A 23,180-nucleotide genomic window follows, 5' to 3' on the forward strand; every position below is an offset into this window, starting at 1 on the left:
GTCACTGCCCTAAAAAATCCCATGCTCTGCCTACTCAACCCTCCTCCCCCGACCCCTGGCAACCACTGATCTGTCTCCATAGTTGTGCCTTTTGCTGAATGTCATGTAGTTGGGCTCACGCAGAGCGCAGCCTTTGCAGATTGGCTGCTTTTCCTTAGTAAAATGCATTTACGTTTCCTCCTTGTGGTTTCATAGCTTGCTAGCTCATGTTCTTGTAGCCCTGAATACTCTTCCATTGTCTGGACGGACCACCTTTTATTTATCCATTCACCTCCTGAAGGACATCTTGGTTGCTTTCAGGTTTTAGCAATTATGAACAGAGCTGCTATAAACATCGGTGTGCAGGTTTCTGGGGAGGAACTACATACTTGTTTTTCACCAGAGCAGGGAGAGGGATCACCGCGGCTCCAGGGAGACAAACAGCGCCCCAGCGACAGCCAGGTCCCCTCCTCTGTCTCTCAGAGTCTCTGCGCTGGCTCTTCTACCCACTGTAAGCCCCATCCCACCCAAGACTGCATGCTGTCCAACGTCTCAGATGACACCGTGTCCACAAAGCTGTCCCCAAGTGCCCCACTAGGAAGCAATGTCTCTTTTCCTCGTTCTCTTTTAAATAGTCTTCTAATTTGAGAGTCATTTTAGATTCACAGGGAAGTTCAAAGATAGTAGTGCGAGCTCCCATAGACGCCACGCCCCGCGTCCGCTATGCTCTCATCTGTTACCATGGTACATTTGTCAAAACTAAGAAATTAATTGGTATGTGAAACCTCACCCGTTACTCTGTTTTCGTTAGTTTTTCCCCTGATGTCCTTTTTCTGTTCCAGGACCGCCTCCCAGATGCCACATTACATTCAGTTGTCATTTCTCCGTAGACTCCTCTGATTCACGACAATTCCTCCATCTTTCCTTGATTTTGATGATCTCGGCAGTTTGGAGGATTACTGGGCAGGTGTTTGGAAGAGAGCCCCGTGGATTGGGATTGTCAGATGTCTTTTTCCCCTCATGCTTCGATGGGGCTGTGGGATTCTGGGAGAAAGGGCACGGAGCGGGAGGTGCTCCCCATCCTCACTGTTACACCTTGCTCTTTGTTCTTTTCTGCTCCATCCCTCTGGTCCAGCCCTATCTGTCCTCCACAGAGCACATCACAAGAAGGACCCACCTTCTTATGCACCTGCGGGACCATACGTTGCCTGAGTGAATGCCACTGTCCTCGCCCTGAGGTCCGTAAGATGCTACTGGAGAATGGTAATGACAATTTCAAATACCCTTTCCTGGGTGCTTGGGTCGTGGAGCTGGGAAGACGATCAGGAGCAAGGATGGTCTCCCGTGACTGGGGGCAGGGTGCTTGGTGTCTCTCTGGTTCTCTCTGTCCGTGGATGTTCTCTGCAGAGATGGTGTGGGGGGTGGGGCCCTTGTGAGGTGTGTTCTGCCTCAATTTGGTCTCTTTTGTTACTGAGGATGCCCTCAGAGAGAGACGGCTGGGCTTCTAATCCAGGGGGAAGAAACAGCTCCCTCCACCCTACTGCAAGAATGAGGTTCAATTAGCGGCTGTGTTTGAGTGAAGTGCTGGCTGGATAAGGCGGATGTGGGTCAGGAGGCAGTGGGCTGGGACTGAATAAATCCCTTTAGTGCCCTGGACAGGAAGAGACATCTGTCATGCCTCTTCCCTATATGTAATTCCAAATAAAAATCACAAAGCACAGAATTTGCATGCATGTTGAAATTAGAATATCTTCCTACTTACTAATCTGCCTGCCATTTTTCTGCAAAGATTTGTTGATCATAAATTTTCCTCCTTGCTTCTGCTTTGTCTCCCCGCTGCGAAGCCAGGCTCAGGTGGGAGGTCCCTCACTGCCTTCCCAGCATCTTCTCCTCCCCTGTCCTAAAGGCAGGCCGCCCTCATGCTCCTCTAGATCATCCATCGGGCCCACAGAGCCTCTTCAACCACTGAGACCAGTTATTTTGCAAACCCCACTCTTGTGAAGCTCTTGGATGCTTTCCCTCCTGAGAGTAGAAAAGCAGAGCTCAACTCCCTCCCCACCCCCACCACCCACAGCCCGTGTTCCTTAGCTGCAGGTGGTTCAAATCCTTCAGAAAAGGCATGACCAAGCGCCATAAGGATGGCAGAGCCCATCAAAGAGACCACGGGGCAGCCAGCAGCATCACTTTACACCCATGGTGCGTCTGGCCCCTGCTTCTTCATTGGTGCCCCCAGCCACGTTGTGGGAGCCCCTTCTGCTGGCTCCCAAGAGCCCGCTGAGTGCGTCTCTTCCAGACTCTCTTTGGTGATGTAATGTCATGAGTGATTACACCAGAGCAATTAGCAAGCACTACAACCCAGGACTTCTCTCCCCAGAGCTGGAGGCTAAACATATTCGGTTTCCCACCATGACAAATTGGTACCATGAGTCCTCTCCAAAAATCCAAATTGATGGGGGCTCCCTTCTCCTCAAATGCTCCACAGAAAACCTCTTCTTTTTATAATTCCACTGGGGCACCTGGGTGGCTCAGTCATTCTGGGTGGCTCGTGCCTTCTGCTCAGGTCATGATCCTAGGGTCCTAGGGATCGAGCCCCGCATTGGGTTCCCTGCTCAGCGGGGAGTCTGCTTCTCCCTCTGCCACTACCCCTGCTTGTGTTCCCTCTCTCGCTGTGTCTCTCTCTTTCAAATATATAAATAAAATCTTTAAAAATCAATCAATCTACTAAGTCCATAGTCAAGCCTCCAGAGTCCTTCCTAGCTGCGTGCCTTTGGGCAAGTCTCTGGGCTTCTCCGGCCTTCTGGTCCCCCATCCATGAAATAGGGACAGTACTATGTATCCCTTTTGCAGGTCTAATTGGGCTTTAGAATGCGCCGGTACCCCTGTAATGAGTGGACCAGTGGACCATGGGAAACCTCTCTGCAATGGGGGCGGGGGGAAGGTCTTCCTCTTCCTCACAATCCAGTCCCCAGGTTGGGGGTCCTGTCCTATGGATGCGGGGTCTAACTCTGACAGCAGCACGAGTAGGGGCCAGTGGGTGTGGTCTGCCCTGAGAGTTGGCAATAAGGGAGCAACAGTCTGTAGAGAAGTGAAAAAGAAGACCAAGACTGACTGAACACCAAGACTGGTCTGCTTTTTAAAAAAAAAAAAAACATCATGTGCCCATGATTATAAGGAACATCAGTGATAAAATACTCCCCCTCTCTCAGCTGGGGGAAACTCTCCTGCTGCCCCTCCTCTTTGGGAGGCATCTACTGGCAGCTGCCCGTTGTGGGTGCTCAATTGCTAAGGGAGGGACCTGGTTACAGAGAGGCTTTGGACACTCACCATCATGGTGCCTCAGGTCTCTCCCTGCTCCCCCCACAAAAACCAGCTCTCTGGGGTTTAGAGAAGATCCGTAGCATTTTCCTGCCTTGGCATCTATGGTAGTTTTCCATTATTTTGCCATTCATCCCATCTAGTCATGGAATCAATCTCTTCTTCCATCTGGGCTCGGCCATGACTTGCTTTGTCCAACAGGATGCTGTGGGAGGGATGATACCCAAGTTCCAAGCCCAAGCCTCAAGAGTTTCGGCAAGCTTTTGCTCTCCCTCCCAGAACCCTGGTGCTACCATAGGCAGAAGCCTGGAAATATCCACGAACTAAATACATGGGGACTTTCAAACCCTGGGGAGTGAAGCAGCTTGCCCAAGGTCACAAGGACGGAGAGTAATAAAGCCAGGATTCAGACCCAATGCCAGAAAAAATTGTGCATACTCTGTACCAATTGTCTGGGAAGGAGAATACACCATGCAGGTCACTTGTACAGCTCCGAACTTGGTGGGCTTTCCTTCTGTAAAGAAGATAAATGATTTCAGGACCTTGTAACAGCGATTTCTTGGAAAATTTGTGCCAGCAGACAGCCCTCCTCCCTACTCAATCACACTTCTGCGCTGCCCTGGGACGATGTTGCACTAACTGACCAGATGTTGCCAGCATCAGCCCTGAGGAAGAATCACCTTCTGCCCAAACACTGAGAAAAATGGTGCACCCAGGTTCAGAGTCTGCCTTCCTCTTCCCCACGTCTCTAGCAAGACAGCATGGATGAGGTCTCAGAAGGAGGCAGGTGCAAGAGGAAAGGAAGACCACCCACATGAGAACAAGCAAAGGCTATTTTTCCAGAGTTTTCGGTAGGAAGGGAGCCAGCCACCACCGCTTGCCTTTGGCAGAGATTCACAGGCAAGCAGGGGAGTGGGAAGCTTTCTAGCAAGAAAGAGAAGGATCCAGGGGTGCCCCAACTGGAGGTGTGGACATAGGGGAGCTAGAAGTGGGGGCATCCTCTGTGATTGGTTAGGGAGGCATATTTGGCCTTCTCCTATTGGTCCTAAACTGGAAGGGGGCACACAGGAGGGAAGCTGTCAGTTACATCCAGCCATGGATGACAACCCAGTCACTTGGTGAGGATTGCTACAGGAGTTGTGGGTTTCCTTCCTGAACTAATGGTTGTACATTGTGGGTCTGAGTTCTGTTTTATATATGGCTTGGTCATAGCTATTTGTATGCTTACCATCACACGGAATTCAAGTCCCAGCATATTTCTCCTAGCCATTCAGCCCTGTCCTTATTTCTCTCAAAACAATCCAGTGTCACAGTCTCCACAGTGTGTGAAATATGCCTTCCCCTAAACCCCCAGGCTCTCAGCAGCCAGAGGATACAGCTGAGCAGAGCTCCAGCAAGACTGCCACCTCTTTGGGGACTCCAGCATAGAGCTCTGTTCCTGTTCATGTCCCCATCCATCATCTGAGATGTCTGTGGAGGAAAATCCACCTTCTGAGTCACCTAGAACCCGCGTCACACACCCCCGCCTTGCCACCCCCATTTCCTCCAACACTGATCAGGTACAGTCAATGACCTTCACATTTTCACTCTGAGGAGAGAAATTTTGCACAAAGGACCTCTTAAAGCCAGTAATTGTGAATGAACAGACTTCAAGGGACATTCTACTCTCTGGCTTCTTTTCCTGTTTAAGCAAGAAGAGAGACTTAAGACTTAAGGCTTAAGGACTCCCTGCTCACTTCCCATGCTCAGTGCAGACTTTCCCCCAAGTCTTTTCAATTCAATATCTAGAATCTTTCTCATTTCCGTCCAGTTTCCAACTCTCTCATCCCCATCGCCCCTACCCCAACCCCAGGCAGCAGCATCTCCCTACCAGGCTTTCCCTACAAGTCTCCTGGGTTCATTTAAATGAGCCCAAGCCACCAAACTCTGTTTGGAAAAAAAAAAATTACAAAGGAGTATATTTTTCTTACAAAGATAAGAGGGTAATGATCAAGGAATCCCGGAAGAATGTTCTCCTCGGGGCTTAAGAAAGAAACTTCGCAAGTACTTATTTTTGGAAAATAAAGATGCCATTTTATTTTCTGTTTTGTGTTTGTTTTCTCTATAGTTGACGTACAATGATATATTCATTTCAGATGTACAATAGTGTTTCGACAAGTCAGTACATTACACAATGCTTACTGTGAGAAGGATGCATTTTAAGTCTAATTACCAGGGCAAACAGTTAGAACCAGAGATATTTTGGAGTTCATGGGTCACAGCTATACCTGCAATGCAACCATGTCCAAAATCTAGGCATCTTAGAGAAGACCTTTTCAATACACCTTTTGCAAAGACAGTATTAACATGTGGGATAGTATCCACTTTTCTACAGCTGCAAGGAAAGAGGCAATATTTTATTTTTTATCTTGATGAGAATTTTTTCACCAGCAGTTAGAAGGACCTGCAGTTTCCAGATCAAGCACTAGAACTTGACTAGTAAACGTGGAACAAGTAACTTGAAAATTGTGGGAAAAAAATGAAAGAGGAGAAATCACAACCAACATCAAAGAAATACAGTCAGTTAGAAGGACATATGAGCAACCGTATGCCAACAAATTGGGCAATCTGGAAAAAATGGATGCATTCCTAGAAACCCTAAAAACATAAAAACTACCAAAACAAAACCAGGAAGAAATAAAACACGTGAAAGACCCATAACCAACAAAAAAATTGAAGCAGTAATAAAAAATCTTCCAACAAACAAGAGTCCAGAACCAGATGGCTTCCCAGGGGAATTCTACCAAACATTTAAAGAAGAATTAATACCTATTCTTTTGAAGTTGTTTCAAAAATTAGAAATGGAAGGAAAATTTCCAAACTCATTCTACTAGCCCAGCATTACCTTGATCCCCAAACCTGGCAAAGACCCTGCCAAAAAGGAGAATTACAGACCAATATCCCTGATGAACATGGATACTGAAATTCTCACCAAGATATTAGCCAATAGGACCCAACAGTATATTAAAAGGATTATTCACCACAGCCAAGTGGAATTTATTCCTGGGCTGCAAGTTTGGTTCAACATCCACAAATCAATCAATGTGATACATCACAATAATAATTTTAAAAAAAAAGCAAGAAACACAGGATTCTCTCAATTGATACAGAAAAAGCATTTGACAAAATATAGCATCCTTTCTTGATTAAAAGTCTCCACAATGTAGGCATAGAGGGAACATACCTCAATATCATAAAAGTCATAAAAGAAAAGCCCATAGTGAATATCATGCTCAATGGGGGAAAATCTGAGAGCTTTTCCCCTTAAGGTCAGAAACATGACAGGGATGTCCACTCTCACCATTGTTGTTCAACATAGTACTAGAAGTCCTAGCCTCAGCAATCAGATGACAAAAAGAAATAAAAGGCATCAGAACTGGCAAAGAGGGCGCCTGGGTGGCTCAGTGGGTTAAGCCGCTGCCTTCGGCTCAGGTCATGATCTCAGGGTCCTGGGATCAAGGCCCGCATTGGGCTCTCTGCTCAGCAGGGAGCCTGCTTCCCTCTCTCTCTCTCTGCCTGCCTCTCCATCTACTTGTGATTTCTCTCTGTCAAATAAATAAATAAATAAATAATCTTTAAAAAAAAAAAAAAAGAACTGGCAAAGATGTCCAACTCTTACTTTTTGCAGATGACCTGATACTCTGTGTGGAAAACCCAAAAGATTCCATGCTAAAATTCCTAAAAAGTCATACAGGAAGTCAACAAAGTGACAGGATATAAAATCAGTGCACAGAAATCAGTTGCATATTTATACACTGACAATGAGACAGAAGAAAGAGAAATGAAGGAGTTGATCCCATTTACAATTACACAAAAATCCGTAAGATACCTAGGAATAAACCCAACCAAAGAAGTAAAGGATCTGTATTTTTAAAACTACAGAATACTTATGAAAGAAATCGAGGAAGACACAAAGAAATGGAAAAACTTTCCATGCTCATGGATTGGAAGAATGAATATTGTTAAAATGTCTATGCTACCAGAACTATCTACATATTCAATGCAATCCCCATCAAAATACTATCAACTTTTTTCACAGAGCTGGAACAAATAATCCTAAAATGTATGTGGAACCAGAAAGATCCTAAATAGGCAGAGGAATGCTGAAAAAGAAAACCTAAGGCTGGTGGCATCACAATTCTGGACTTCAAGCTCTATTACGAAGCTGTAGTCATCAAGACAGTATAGGAGTGGCACAAACACAGACACATTGATCAACAGAACAGAATAGAGAACCTAGAAATGTACCCTTAAATCTCTGGTCAACTAATGTCAACAAAGAATATAGGAAAAAAGACATTCTCTTCAACAAATGGTGTCAGGAAAATTGGACAGCTACATGCAGAAAAATGAAACTGGACCATTTCCTTATGCCACACACGAAAATAGACTCAAAATGGATGAAAGACTTAATGTGAGACAGGAATCCATCAAAATCCTAGAGGAGAACACAGGCAGCAACCCCTGACCTCGGCCACAGCAACTTCTTGCTAGACATGTCTCCAAAGGCAAGGGAAACAGAAGCAAAAGTGAGCTATTGGGATTTCATTAAGATAAAAAGCTTTTGCACAGCAAAGGAAACAACTGACAAAACCAAAAGATAAATTACAGAATGGGAGAAGATATTTGCAAATATCTTATCAGATAAATGGCTAGTATCCAAACTCTATAAAGAACAAACTCAATACCCCAAAATAAAAAAATCCAGTCAAGAAATGGGCAGAAGACATGGACATTTCTCCAAAGAAGATATACAAATGATCAAAAGACAATGAAAAAATGCTCAACATCACTTGGAGTCAGGGAAATACAAATGAAACCACAGTTTTCATGGCTAAAATTAACAAATCAGGAAATGACAGATGTTGGTGAGGATGTGGAGAAAGGGGAACCCTCCTACACTGTTGGTGGGAATGCAAGCTGGTGCAGCCACTCTGGAAAACAGTATGGAAGTTCCACAAAAAGTTAAAAATAGAGCTACCCTATGACCCAGAAATTGTACTACTAGGTCTTTACCCAAATTAAACAAACCTAGTCATTGGAAGGGACACCGACACCCCAAGTTCACAATAGCCAAACTATGGAAAGAGCCAAGATGTCCATTGACAGATGAATGGATAAAGAAGATGTGGTGTGTATATGTGTGTGTACACACACACAACAAAATATTACTCAGCCATCAAAAAAAAAATGAAATCTTACCATTTGCAATGATGTGGCTAGAACTAGAGGATATTATGCTAAATGAAATAAGTCAATCAGAGAAAGACAATTATCCTATGATTTCACTCATATGTGGAATTTAAGAAACAAAACAGAGGATCATAGGGGAAGGGAGGGAAAAATAAAATAAGACAAAATCAGAGAGGAAGACATACCATAAGAGACTCTTAACTCTATGAAAGAAAATCAGGGTCGCTGGAGGAGCAGTGCGTTGAGGGACAGGGTAACTAGGCAATGGGCATTAAGGAGAGCATGTGATGTACTGAGCCCTGTGGTTATATGCAACTGACGAATCACTGACCTCTACCTCTGAAACTGATAATATACTATATGTTAATGAATTGAATTTAAATAAAATCGCATTTTTAAAAACTTGTGGGAAAACAAATGGCAGAAAGAGAGCTCTGACAGTGGGATGCAAGTGTCGAGTGTTGCCTCTGTGCCCTCCTCCCCCACCTCCCCCTCTAGCTCAGCTCCCCACTCAGCAGCCAGAGGGACCCTACGAACCCTCCACCCACCCTCGTCTCTGTGTCCCTCCTCTGCTTAAACACACCACTTGACTCTGGGACCCACTGTTTTTGGAGCAAAGACTCTCCTGCTGGGGATGATGAGGTCCTGCACATGCCTTCCACCCCGTCCCCACCCCTGGTCCGGTTGACTTTCCTGTCCCTGTCCCTGGATGTGCCAGCCTCCTGGTCTTCCTTCACCATTTGGAGGAGAAACACTTGTCCATCAGGAACATTTGCTTTAGACTTGTGATGAGTGAAGAATTAGTGCCTACCATATCTGAGCCTGTATTTCCTTGTTAGGTTTGTTCCAACAGCTAGCATGACCTTAACTGACCAGCCAGGGTATTCAATCAACAGCTCTCAGGGTCTCTTTTCTGGTTTTTAAGAGGAGGATTACATTACCCACCTTCTGGGGTTGTTAGAGGATGGTGTGAAACTCCCAGCATGGGTCCAGCTCAACGACAGGGGAGCTAAGTCATAAGAAGGCAATGCGGCTAGAGCTGTCAGATTCGGAAGCACATTTCCGGCTAACAGAGAGAGGAAGAGAGAAACAGAGTTGCCTCTGATAATAAGGATCTCTCAGAAATAATGGCTTGTGATTGCATCAGAGCCAAGCAGAAAAATTGAAAGGAAAAGAAAAATACAGTGGTTGAATGTCAGGGTTTGAAGTTGGACAGAACTAAATCTGGGTTCCTGCTTTACCACTTACAAAGTTCTGTTGTCTTTGACCAGTCTTTTAACTTCTTTGAGCACCCGTTTCCTTGTGAGGATACCAACCAACTAACCCTATGGGGAGGGAATCCAAGGGCATTAATGAGGACTTTTGCCTGCAGGCAACCAAATCTGTCCTAGCTAAGGAGTTTATTAAGGAGACTAGAAAACCTACAGAACTATTATGAGGGCTGAGGAAGTTGGCTCTGAGCCAAGCTTCCATAAACAACTACCCAAACCACCCAAAGGTCGACCAAAAGGGCTGCTCCCTTGCCTGACCAGAAACCCACAGGATCCAGAAGCAGCTGATGCACGAACCATGCCACGTCTAGCCCAGCCTTTGCCGGGAAAATGGACAGACGCCCCGCCTCTCTGCGGTAGTGCAGATCAAAGTCTCACACAAGATCATCCCGTACGTGGGACCCACAACACAGCTGTTAGGGAGCCTGGAAAATGCCTCGCTTTCCAGTCTTTGCCGTGTAAGAAGTTACTTGAGAAAGAGGTCCAAAAGGGTACTGAGTTACTGAGTGAGCCAGTATCTCTACGGAAAACATCTAGTGGGGTCTCTAGCACACAGAAGCCGCTCGATACATTTTAATGAGAGGTAGCGGAGCATAGATGTTAAGGATCTAAATTCTGCAGCCTTATAGCCTGGGTTCAGATCCCTGCTCTGCCACTGTTTCTGTGTCCATCTACTTCCCCTCCCTCTCTTTCCACTGACATGGTTAAGCCAATGACTATAGGTCATATGCCTTCTAGGCTTAATATGACCTACTGTGAATGTCAGGTGGTTTAGTAATGCTTGGAAGTATCTGGTTCATGGAGGCTCAGTCACATGACCTGCCACCAGCCCACTCTTTGTCCTGGTCTTCATGACTCCAAACAGCAACTGCATTCACTAGAGATCTCTAGTGGGCATGTGAACTTTCCAGACTCTGCAGGCCAACCTCACCTCTCATTTGAACATCTCATTCCTTCCCCCAAATGCTATGGAGTCACTGAAAGCCAGCTCCCCACTCATGGTTGCAATGTACTAACCTGCCTTCCTTTTTATGCTTTCCCTACTTTAAATGCAGCAGAGCTATGCTCTCCTCATGGTTCGGTTTTGATCTACTCGGATCCTTGGAGTACAGCAGTAAATAAGAAAAGGTCCTTGCCTTCGAGGAGCCTGCAGTCTATCAGGGAGACCTAGTAGAGAGACAGTTAAAACATGGTCCATGCCATGGGGAATGTGAATAAGGCACAGAAATAACACAGAAAAAGAGCCTTAGGTTAACTAGGGTTTCAGACAAGAGCTCCAGGGAGGAGGTGAAGGGTGAGGGGGTGTCACGAATGCTAAATTTGAGGCAGAAAGCAGAACAAGAGGGGCGTCTGGGCGGCTCAGTCAGGTAAGGCATCTGCCTTCAGCTCAGGTCATGATCCCAGGGTCCTAGGATGGAGCCCCATATCAGGCTCCCTGTTCAGCAGGGGGTCTGCTCCCTCTTCCTCTGCCCTTCCTCCCCACCTTGTGTTTTCTCTCTTTCCCTCTTTCTCTCTCACATAAATAAATAAAATCTTCCCAAAAAAATTTTTTTTAAAAAAAAGCAGAACAGGAGAAGATACACCACACAGAGGGAGCATTGCGTGCAAGGGCACTGTGGCATGAAAAGCAGCACAGGGTGTCCAGGCGATGACAAGGAGATCTATGTTTTGGAAGTACAAGGTGTGCTGTGTGGAACAACAGAATATAGGATTAGCAAGGATTGTGAGAAGCCTTGAAAAGCTGCATTAGGGCATTAAGGAGGCAGGGGAAGGGTAAATATTTTTAAGCAGCTGAAGTACAAAGTATGACTTGCGTTTTAGAGCAGTTCCTGCGTTGTGGGCAGGCCTTGGTGCACATGAAAACGTGGGGCCCCTTGTTCAAAAAGCAGGAGAGACATGCTGTTCAATGTACCAATGTATTAAGTTTTTTCTTTAAAGATATTCTATTACTTATAAAAGGAAAGTTTTGTTTTTCTACTTTCCATTTGTATTGATTTCTGTTCTAATCCATATTTTCTTCCTCTGACTTGCTTTTGGATACAGTTTGCTCTTGTTGGGCTAGCTCCCTGAGATTGAAGGTTAAGGTATTGATTTGCAACTCTTTTTTTTTTTTTTTTAATGGGCACTTAGAGCTGTAAGTAGCCCCTCTAAGCACAGCCTCAGCTTATCTCGTAAGTTTGGGGATGTCCTGTTTTTGTTTTCATTCATCTCGAAGTATTTTCTAATTTCCCCTGCCACTTCTTCTGCCCCATTGGCTCCTTAGGACACCAAGGTAGAAGTTTAATTTCCCCATATTTGTGAATTTCCCGACTTCCTTTCTGTAACCAATTTCTAATTTGATGGCATTGTGGCCTGAGAATGTACTTTGTACAGCTTCATCATTTTTTAAAAAAAAGATTTTATTTATTTATTTGACAGAGAGAGATCACAAGTAGGCAGAGAGGCAGGCAGAGAGAGAGCAGAGAGCCCAATGCGGGGCTTGATCCCAGGACCCTGAGATCATGACCTGAGCTGAAGGCAGAGGCTTAACCCATTGAGCCACCCAGGCACCCCAGTTCCATCCTTTTAAATCAATTGAGACTTGCTTTATAAATTGGCACGTGGTCTATCCCAGGGCACGTTCCATGTGTGCTTGAGAAAAAAGTACATTCTGAGTGGAGCCTTCTAGAGAGGTCTGTTAGAGCTGTCTGTTTACGGTGTGGTTCGCGTCTTTTTTTAATCCTTGCTGGTCTACTGTCTAGTTGTTCTATCCGTTACTGGAAGTGGAATATGGAGCAGCACTGGGCTGGATCAGCCGGTAGGGCGCTTGACTCTTGATCTCAGGGTCATGAGCTCGAGCCCCATGTTGGGTGTGAAGCCTACTTTTAAAAAGTAAAGAAATAAAGTAAAATAAAAATGAAGAAAGTGGAGGATTGAAATCCCCAAGTGTTATTGTTGAGTGGTTTATTTCTCTCCTTTCAGTTTACTTTTTGCTTCAAGTATTTCAAGGCTCTATTGTTAGGTGCATGTGTAATTATAACTGGTGTGTCTTCCTGATGGACTGACCCTCCTATCATTCTAAAACGTCCATATTTAACTCTAGTAACATCCGTGTTTCAGTCTGTTTTGTCTGATATCTGTATGGCCACTCCAGCTCTCGTGGGTGCCATGTGCATGCTCTAGCTCCTTCCATTCTTTTACTTTTAATCTTCTTGTATCTTTGAATCTAAAGTGTTTTCTCAGAGAATTGGCACCCGCAAGGGGTAGGGTGGGCACACAGTGGGTTTTGGAGGTAGTACTCAGTCCGAAGATTTTTGAATCCTTCCTCTGGAAGCCGAGTCATTTTTGTTATGCTTTGTAACTTACGTGAGACCCGGTCTTGTTACCTGCACAATAGAGACAACAAGGCCTACTATTGTGGATGGTGGCATGGGAATGCATGAAGCTCTCGCCAACATTCCTGGTACCTAGAAGAGGATCAACAAAACTTTAGGACAATGGCAATGAGCAATTCTAAGTTGCAGACCCAGAGAGTGCTGAAGGACCCTTCAAACTTTTTGAAGGAGGTCTTTAGAGACATCCTAAGGCAACTCATTTCTTTTCCCATCTGGAAATTTAGAGCTTGGTCTTTAAAGGCTCTGCAGCATAATCCTGATTTCAACGGACATCTCTCTGGCTGTCCTTTACACATAAAGCCATCGGCTGTCTTTGCTCTCGCCCCCACCCCCTCGCCCCCCACTAACACTCCTCTCCAGTTTGACACCAGACTTGATGAAAAGATGAGCGTTTCCTTCACGGACATGAGAATTTTGTTCTGACAAAAGCTGGCCGAATCCTCCTTGGATGTGCTGACAGCATTTTTATCACCTAGACATCCTCTAAAAAACTTGAACATGTCTAGCTTTTAATTGCCTTGCCCACCCACACAGAAGCTGTTTGGAGCATTAATCTGGGCTGTTTAGTACTTTCTGATTGCAACTCTACTGATGTAAATAGAACTACTGCTCTTTGTCAAGATGAGGGGAGACTTTACATTTCTTTTTTTTTTTCTTCTTCTCTAGTAGGAATTTCTCAAGAATCAATCACCAAAGAGCCCATCCACTTCATAATTTTAAGGGATAGACAACTATCACAAGGACAAGGTCAAACTACAAAGATAAGGCCTGAAGTAGAAGAAGAGGGGAGGGTGAGAATTGTAACAGAAAAAGCTGATGGGGGAAATTGTTATTTAACGGGATTAAAGCCAATAGCATCATAAATAAAAGGAGAGTTGCACGGGGCAGGCATGCATATTGTGCAACCCCTGCACATCAGCCACTCCATCACAGAGAACTAAAATCGGGAGACTGTAACCCAAGCTGGTACCACCCACGCAGGTGGCTGAGAGAGAGGCCATTTGCAGCCACAGTGGCATCTTGTAGAGGCAGAAAAAGTCAAATCATCCCAGCAGTACAGTAGTCATGCTTGTGGCAGGAAGGTACTTTCCTCATATTGAGACTGGACTTGTATCGGGAGGAAACAGGGTCAGTGTTCACCTTGTGAGGGTGCTTCCTCCTCAGATAACTCCGTGGGGAAATCCGCTGCAGCGCTCATGGTAGGGGGTTGAGTGGAATCAGAGTACCCACCACCACCAGCAGCAAAGGGATCAGAGAACATCAATTAGCTTCTGGCCAAACTTGAGGTGTCCATGATTACACAAGAGATGGAGGGAGATGAAGCCTTTCCCTGTTGGCATACAGCAGTGGCAGCACCGAGGTAGAATAACCATGCCACCAGCCCACACCACCCCAAATAAAGTCCTAACCCCCACTTGTGGGGAAAAAAAAGCATGTGGTCCTCACCCCCATTTCCCTGCCTTCCGGGGGACATTGCTACATTCTGATCTCCTACCGTCAACATTCTGGAGCTCAGTGAGAGGAGGGAATTGCTGATGGAGAATAATGGGGCTCTGGACACTTGAAAGAAAGTCTTTGGAGTGACGTAAAGAGGGATTTAGAGGAAATAAAAAGAAAGAGAGATAAATTCCACATGGGAAACTTACCTCTTACTCATTAGTTTCTTTAGGACCTCGTGAACTCAGAATTAAGTTGATCAAGTTCAATATGTCAACAATTGTCACCAATCCATGCAAGCCCTCTCTTTTGTTTTATTATTATTTTTTTAATATCCAATCTCCAGCCCCATAATCTATTTCATACAACCTGATGTCTTTGCAGACAGGATGGAAGTAGGATGTGACGACTGACAGATCTTCCTCTACCTTGGGTCTCTGTCTCTCTCTGCATTCCCTCAGAACCATTTCTCCTTGTGTATGGGACGAAGCTGTTGGCTTATCTTCCAGTTGCACCTCTAGAGACAGACTCCAACTCTCTCTTCTTGCAATGCCAAAAATTTAACACCTACAAGGTGTTAGACTGGTGCAGTCTGGGTCTGATGCCCAACTCAGACCCATCACTCTAGTTGGGGAGTTTAAGTCTTATTTCAATATGGCTCTCCAAGTGAAGCCACATTGTTAGACTGAGAGAAGGGGCATTTCCTAGAAGGCAGACAGTGCATGCTTCTCTGGGAAGACAAAACAAAGGATGTCTACTTGGGGAAATTGCTGAAGTTCCTGGGTTCTTCATCCACCTTAGGAAGGACCTTTTGCTTTTATGCTCATTAGAGATTGTGAACCCAGCAGCTGTCTGATATAGTCATGCACTAGTCTTTCACTTTCTCCACAAAAACCTTCATGACTCCCAATCCTACTCTCTCACTGTTCTTTGAGCTACAAAGAGATGGGACGGTGATTATGGTGATACTAATTACAACAACTAATAAGAACCCACCATGTGCACCACCTCTACTGAGTACTAAGTAACTTCCATATATTAACATTCATTCCATTTTCATGATAACCTCAAAACTTAAGCACTATTAATATCCCATTTTATGAATAAGGAAGCCAGTGCATAAAAATTAATCTGCCCAAGGTCATAAGGTTTGTATATGATGGAGCCAGGATTTTAACCCAGATGCGCGGGCTTCCAAAATCCATCGTAAGCTCCAGTGAATGTTAGTGACAAGGCATGAGCTAGAATATGCATGCAGACAGCAGAGAGAGCAGGAACACACTTTTTGTTGTCTCCTAGAGCACCAAGCACAAGACTTTGCACATCATGGGGACCTATGTGTTTCACAAGCTGAGTTAAATTGTGTGGCTCAGGAAAACCTGCCTGGGTTCTTCCCCAAGACAGTGAAGCAGAAGTATGCTACACATACCTGAGATTCTTGAATAAGGGAGGTGGGTGGATTGTTCAGAGTTTGTTGCAAAATATATAGTAGGCAGCTTAGGCTTCATGTGTATTTAGAGCAAAAGCATGCAATTGTGGTACATGCTGATTTGTGTTCTCTCTGTCATATTATACTGTAATATCCATAATTTTCAGATCTAAAGAGACTTATATCTGAGTTCTTGAGTGTTTTTATGGACCAATAACAGTAAGTCTATCCACATGGAAGTTGCATGTTTAGAGAGGTTAATGAGTTTAAGTCACTTGTTTTCCACTGATTTGGCAGATGCATTGATACACTACTTTGTAGTCTCTAGATGATCGCCGCTAAGAGTCCAATAAGACACCAAATGTAGTCTTGATGGGAATTCTGGTTCTAAGGTTTAGGGTGTTTGTTTGTTTTGTATTATTATTGAGATTCTAGGGGGAAAAATGGAGAAGTGGACAGGAAATCCAAGAATAGGAAATTTGGGAGCAGGTGAGTCCTAGACCTCACCTTTAACACATGAAGCGCAGGAAGAGGGCACATAAAGAATGGCAAGCATCCTGGGATGTCTGGGTGGCTCAGTTGGTTAAGCATCTGCCTTGGGCTCAGGTCTTGATCCTGGAGTCCTGGGATTGAGTCCCATCTTGGTGGGGCAGGCGGGGGTGGGGGGTGTCTCTGCTCAGCGGGGAGTCTGCTTTTGCCTCTCTCTCTCCTGCTCATTTCTCTTTCTCTCTTACTCTCAAATAATTAAATACAATCTCTAAAAAATATATTTTTTAAGTAAAATAAATTTCAAAAAAAAAGAATGGAAAGCATCCTGAGAGAAAAGCTTGGCAGATGTCTTACCAAGAAGTTGATGGAGGGGTGGCAGAACAGAGATGGAACTCTCCAGATTGGGATCTGCATTTAGCAGGTCTGAGTTCCCCCACTGTGTTCTGACCCACACTTGTCGGAGGTCTGCAGCACCGGGGATGGCTCTGAGCTCCACTGAAGCATGAACCTCTTGTTTAGGTGGCCCTGATCCTGTGGCCCTCCTTCAAGAACCCTCACTCCACGTTTACTGTGGAATTTCATCCTATGTACTCATTAGTCACTGGCTCAAATGAGACGAATCCTGGGTTGGCCATGTGACCCAAGTTTGGCCCATGAGAGCCCTGCATCTCTCTGCCACTTAACTGATTCAGTGTCACCTTCCATTTTCACACTTGGAAAAATCACAGAGTACCCAGGGTGGGCACCAAGGGGCTAGATGATGCAGTGCAGAATTGGGGGGCGGGGGGAGCAGGATATGTCCCAATGAGGTGAACTCTGACCAAGGGGAAGAGCCAAACAGAACCTGCATTCCTTTCTTCCTTTCTTTCATGGATGACAGTAAAGGGTAGTTCTTCCCTGCAATTCTTTGGAGAAGTTCCATGTGCTGAACAAACATGTCTACTAGGTTACCTGCTTTGTCCCTTCTCGGCTTGTCACGAAGTAGCATCTAGGGTGATAATGACTTGCGCCACGTTGTTTTCCTTCCTTTCTTCCCCATCCCCACGTCCCTTCTTTCTCCCTCTCTCCACCCCAGCCTAGGCACTTCTCAAAATGTTCATGATGTCACCTTTGCTTCAGCCTTGCTTTCCGGAGGTCCCCAGCTAAGAAACCCTTCTCATTATGTCGTCTGATAGTCTCCCAGGTGTTTATTGGATCAAGTCCTGACTTTCCAAATCCTTAAAGGATCTGGAATTCCTCTTGATTCCTCCTTCCAGAGAAAGGAGGTGCACAGTTTGTGCTCAGTTTTAGTCTCAGTCACATGAAATGCAGCAGCAAAGCAATGTAAAATTTTATAGCTACTCGCTATAAAATTTTTTTTTTCCATAAGAAAAATGGTGCTATGTCAACACTTCACCTACCAGAGGTCCCTCAGAGCAAGGAGCCAGAGTGTCTGGAGGCTTATGGAAGAGCTCACAAAACTGAAATCCAGTTTTCTCTCTGACAGCCAGTTCTTCTCTGACAAGAGATTAGCAGGCTGTCCTTTGTTACTTTTTCCGCTTCCTTGATACCCCATTGACTTCTGATCATTCCACTGTCAGCCCCAGGCAAGAGAGGAGAGATGGCATACCAGTCAGTCTGTTTGCTATTTATAGATGTTGCCGTTAAAGTTTTCACAGGAGAGAGATGCTTGCATTAGGTGTGGATTTCTTCAAGCCAGTGCTACTCAAAATTTGGTCCCAGACCAACAACATCAGCAGTATCCGGGAATTTGTTAAAAATGCAGGATCTCAGGCCCTGCCTCTGACCTACAAGACCAGAATCTCTGCTGGTGGGACGCAGGAATCAGTGTTTTAACAGCCTCTCTGGGTGATGCTCGTGTGCATTCAAGTTGAAGAATCACTGCATCCACCAATTTCCTTCTTCCCCTCCTTAGTACAAATACTGAGGATTGGCCAAGCCACTGAAGTGGCTCTATGTGACAATTGGAGAGGCAGCTTGCAGGGTGGACAGCAATGGAGTCTGGAATACAGCAGAGCAAACCCCCACCTGTGCTGTGACCATGATCTGACCTTTCTAAGCCTTGGACTCCTTGTTGATAACATGGAGATGATCATAACCACTTTATAGAATTATTGAGGATTAAATGAGATAGTAATATGCTAGCCCTTTGCTGCGTGGTGGGAGCCTAACAAATTGTCACTGTAGTGGAAATCCACATCATCCCCATCTCGTCTTAGTGGTGAGTGTGTGGGGTATGCTTGAAACATTTGTTTGGTCTTCTGGCTACCCAACACTATTGGGGGGCACGCTTTTATTATATCTGATTTATTTTCTTTTTCCCCAGTATCTTTTGAACACTGCTGCTGATCTTGGGAAATAACCGAAATAACCAGATGTGACAGTTAGTTTAACTAACTGTAGTCTAACTAACTAACTGACTAACTAACTAACTGACAGTTAGTTAGTCAGCTTGGCTAGACTATGGTACCCAGTTATTCAATCGAACGCAAATCTAGGTGTCATTGTGGAAGGTATTTCATAGGCACAGAGATTATCTTTGACAATGGGAGTGATCCTCACCCCATCGTTGGAAAATCCTTAAAAGCAAAACTGAAGCTTCCCTGAGGAAGGAAAAACTTTGCCTCAAGACTGCCTATACCAGCTCCTGTCTGGAAATTTCCAGCCTGCTGGACTGCCCTGAGGACTTCAGACGTGCCAGACTCCACAATCACGCAAGCCAACCTCTTATGATAAATCTCATATGAATTCTGCTCTTGGAGGGTAGAATTCAGAAATCTCAGTTCCCCAGCCTCCTTTGCTGCTGAGACACAGGCACATTACCTCTGTGCCAACTTTCAGACTCATCTGCTTGAGATTTGATTTCAGAAATAAGCAATACAAAGAAGGAGGCTACATCCAGAACCTTCTGCAGGATGGTGGCAGAAGCATCTGGCTTTCAGGGTCAGTCATGGATACAAGGTTACTTCTTGGGGAGAAGCAGCCTCCATGGTGGGGGAATGAGTAGGGGAATCCTTGAGTGCTGGAAGGGGTGGTGTCCTTATCAGGTCAATTCTGCAGTGTGATTCTGAAAACTTAGCCTCAAACATGATTCTCCAGCCTTCCAAACACTTCTGGGAGCTGTGGTATGTTTTTTTAATAAACACCTTTTCTACTTACTCAGGGTCAGCTTTTCCCCATCAGACACCTGTCTTACCCAGACCCTGGGACCAGAAGTCATTACCAGCTACAGAACGTTGGGATGTGGGTTTGGTTATCTGACTCAGTTGGAAGGAGCAGCACTCGGGAGTCAGCTAGCATTAAGGAATGGGACCTGACAGTCCAAACCATGAGTCTTAAAAAAGAGTGAATTCAGCTATTTCCTGGGGTCACCTTGAAGAGCACATTGAAGGCCAAGTTCAGAGGGATCTAGCTGTGCTGCCATCAAAGGATATGAAAAGTGTGAGGAATTCAGGGCCAGTGGAGATAAACTGGCTGTCTCCAGCGACACTGAACAGCTTAATAAGAGCAGCACTGAGCCCCACTGCCTTGCCTTTGTCAGAACAATATTCTCTTCCTTCCTTGTTTTCAGAAGCTCTCCCTGCCTTGCTTTTGAGGCCCCGCAATGGCTCACCTCAAAGTAGCAGAAGCTACTTTGCCAGGGAACTCCAATTCTCTGCAAGTTCCCTTCAGCCTCTGCCAGCACCAATGATTGTCTTGAGACCTATAAGGAGAATCAGACCCTGACAGTCACTGGAGGCCTCCTACAAAGTCAAACCTGGCAGGAAAAAGTATTTATATCAAACGAATTGCAAGAACTTGCTAATGGATGCCAGAAAGAAGCATGGAGGTGTGCATGGGAATTACTTCTGAAGACGCAAGACGGGGAAGGGAGGGACATCCTATTGACTATACTTGTCAATAGGAGATTCTGTGTTTAACATGCTACCTTGAGCAATTGGTTGCAGTTCTAATTACTCTTTCTAATTGATTGGTGACTTAATCCTGGATTCATTGACAGCCAACATAAAACAGAGTTCCAGAAATTCTGTGGCGTAATGTAGGACAGCATCTCTCAAGCCTGGATGCACATTTTAATCACCTGAGGGCCTTTTCAAACGACTGAGTCCGTGGTTGCACCACAGACCAATTAAATCAAAATTCCTGTGGATGGAGGCGAGCCATCAGTATTTCGCAGAGCTCCTCGGGTGACGAAAAGATATAACCAAAGTTATGAAGCCCTGATGTGGAGGAAAGAGCTAAAAATGTTGGACTGGATTAAGTCTATGAGATCTGCTTACTTATTCCCTAATTACATACCTTGAAAGGACCCTGGAGACACTCTCCTTGCTGAAGTACTGAGAATTAGGTTAATAAGGAAAGAATCAGAATCTTTGGAAGGTGCTATTGTAGCTCTTACCCATAGATTGGACATGCCGGGGGAGAGATGCATTAACATGGGCTCCCTGATGTCAGTGAGGGTTGAAGGGATATGGAATTGATTGAGGCCAAGAGGTAGCACTAACTACTAGAAGATGCTTCAGGCTGCCAGCAGTCAACAGAGGGGCTGAGGAGGCCCTCAGAGTAGTCTCACCAACGAGGTTTGGAGAGTAGCCAAATGATTATGGGGTCTATGGACTCAAATGGGCTGGTGGCTAATTAGGATCCTATTGGACATTATAACCCCAAATCCCTAGTATGGCCAACTAGAGTTTAACTTGAGCCACCACATAGCAGTTCCCAAATCTGAGTTATTTAGAAGACCCAGGGCCCCTTGATAATGTGATAATATTAAAAGTATGTACATCATGTCTTATAACTAGCCTGGGATAAACCAACTTCTTTCAGCAGCCCTGGAAAGTTTAGTGAGAAGAGTGTCAAGTTCCTCTAATCTACTCTTGCCAGAAAGTGTCCTTTCCTCCCCAGTTTGAAGAAGTTCCTCCTGCCTTGCTTGAGGCCCTGTGATGATGTCACCTAAAGAAGTTATTTTCATGGGGAAATCCAAATCTCAAATTCCCCCCTCCCTCCCAGGTACCACCCTCCCAAAGAGACCTGTGACTGTTCCCCAGGGTAACTATGTCCTGGGAAAAGGGAAATTGTCAGACCATTTGAGGAGAATTGGACATCTACTCTGAGGGACTCAGGGCTCCACTATGGTCCTTTGGAACCAGAAAGAACTAGTCCATCCCAGTCAGCCTACTGATATCTTACACACTTCTGTCCTAGCACATAATGGCTAATTTCCCAGTTCCTGAGTTGGAATAAGCATATTCATCAAGAAGAATCCTCACACTGACTCTCCAACCTTGTATTAAAGACAATTATAGTACAAAAAGTCATGAAGGAGGTCCCAGAGCTTCTCTTGAAATCCGAAATTATGAACCAAAAAACAAGTCTACATCCATGAGAAAATTACCAAAATTAGTCAATATGAATTAAAAATTAATGTTAAAAATATTCAAAGATGTAGAATATGTAGGAGTATTGATTTCTAGCCTATCCCCCCCATTTACTCACCAATTTTTACAAAGAATTTATGAAGATTTAAAAATGGGTCTTGCATAAAGACAACAAATTATCGTAAGGGTAGTTAGAAGAGGACCCCAATTGCAACTACTGTTCAAACATAGATATTTAACCAGAGATAAATAAACATAGTTTCTGGAACTCTAGCTGTTCATCTAGGGGGAAAAAATGTTCCCCATCCTAATAAACAGAAAAAATGGAAGCTGTTTGTTTTCACTTGGCAGGGACAGTCATCCACCTTCACCATTTGCCTCAGGGCTGTGTCAATTTTCTCACTCTGGGTCATCATTTAGTCTATAGGGATCTTACTTGTTTTGCCATCCTGTAAGATATCATAAGCTCCCCCAATAATATCATGCTTCTAGAATCTAAAAAGCAGGAAGTAGATAGTGTTCCAAGAGGCTTTGCTAAGACACATACATGCCAGAAGGTGAGAAAGAAATTCCATGGAAATAGCTGACATCTTGGTGAAGTTTCTGGGGATACAGTAATCTGAGAATTGATGCAATAACTCTCTTAAAGTGAAAGCCACGTAGTTGTACCCAACACTAAGAAAAAGGCATAACACACATTGGGCTTCATTGTATTAAGGAGGGAATATTTGCCATGATTGGATGTGTTCCTCCAACTTATTAACCAAGTTACCCAAAAGACAAGCAGCATAGAGTGAGGCCAGGGCAAGAATCAGCTCGCCAGCTAGTGCAAGCTATGATGCAAGAAGCTCTGTGTCTTAGAGCTAAAGGCCAGAGGATCCAACATTGCTCACCCTGGATATGGTAGACTGGGATGCCATGCAAAGTATATAGCAATACAACAATTATAGTGCAAGCCCAAGGGTTTTAAAGAACTGAATCTTCTTCACAATCATTTGTCTTTTGAGAAACAATACTTGTCTTGCTTCTGAGCTTTAGTTGAGACCAAATGCATGACTGAATGGCAGAGATCTGAATTTCCCGTGAATATCTGATATACCAGGCTGTAAAAGCAGGCACAGTGGAAGTGAAACAGTACATATAAAATGAATATGAGCAGTTCTGAAGCCACTGATGAGTTGTGGGAACAAGTTGTATCTTCTCTATTTAAATTGCCACCTCTACTTCAACCCACACCTCCAGCTTCACAGGGAATTCCTGAGGCTATTGGCTGAAA

The sequence above is a fragment of the Mustela nivalis genome (genome assembly GCF_964662115.1).
Source record: "Mustela nivalis genome assembly, chromosome: 1".
In the NCBI taxonomy this organism is placed as follows: Eukaryota; Metazoa; Chordata; class Mammalia; order Carnivora; family Mustelidae; genus Mustela; species Mustela nivalis.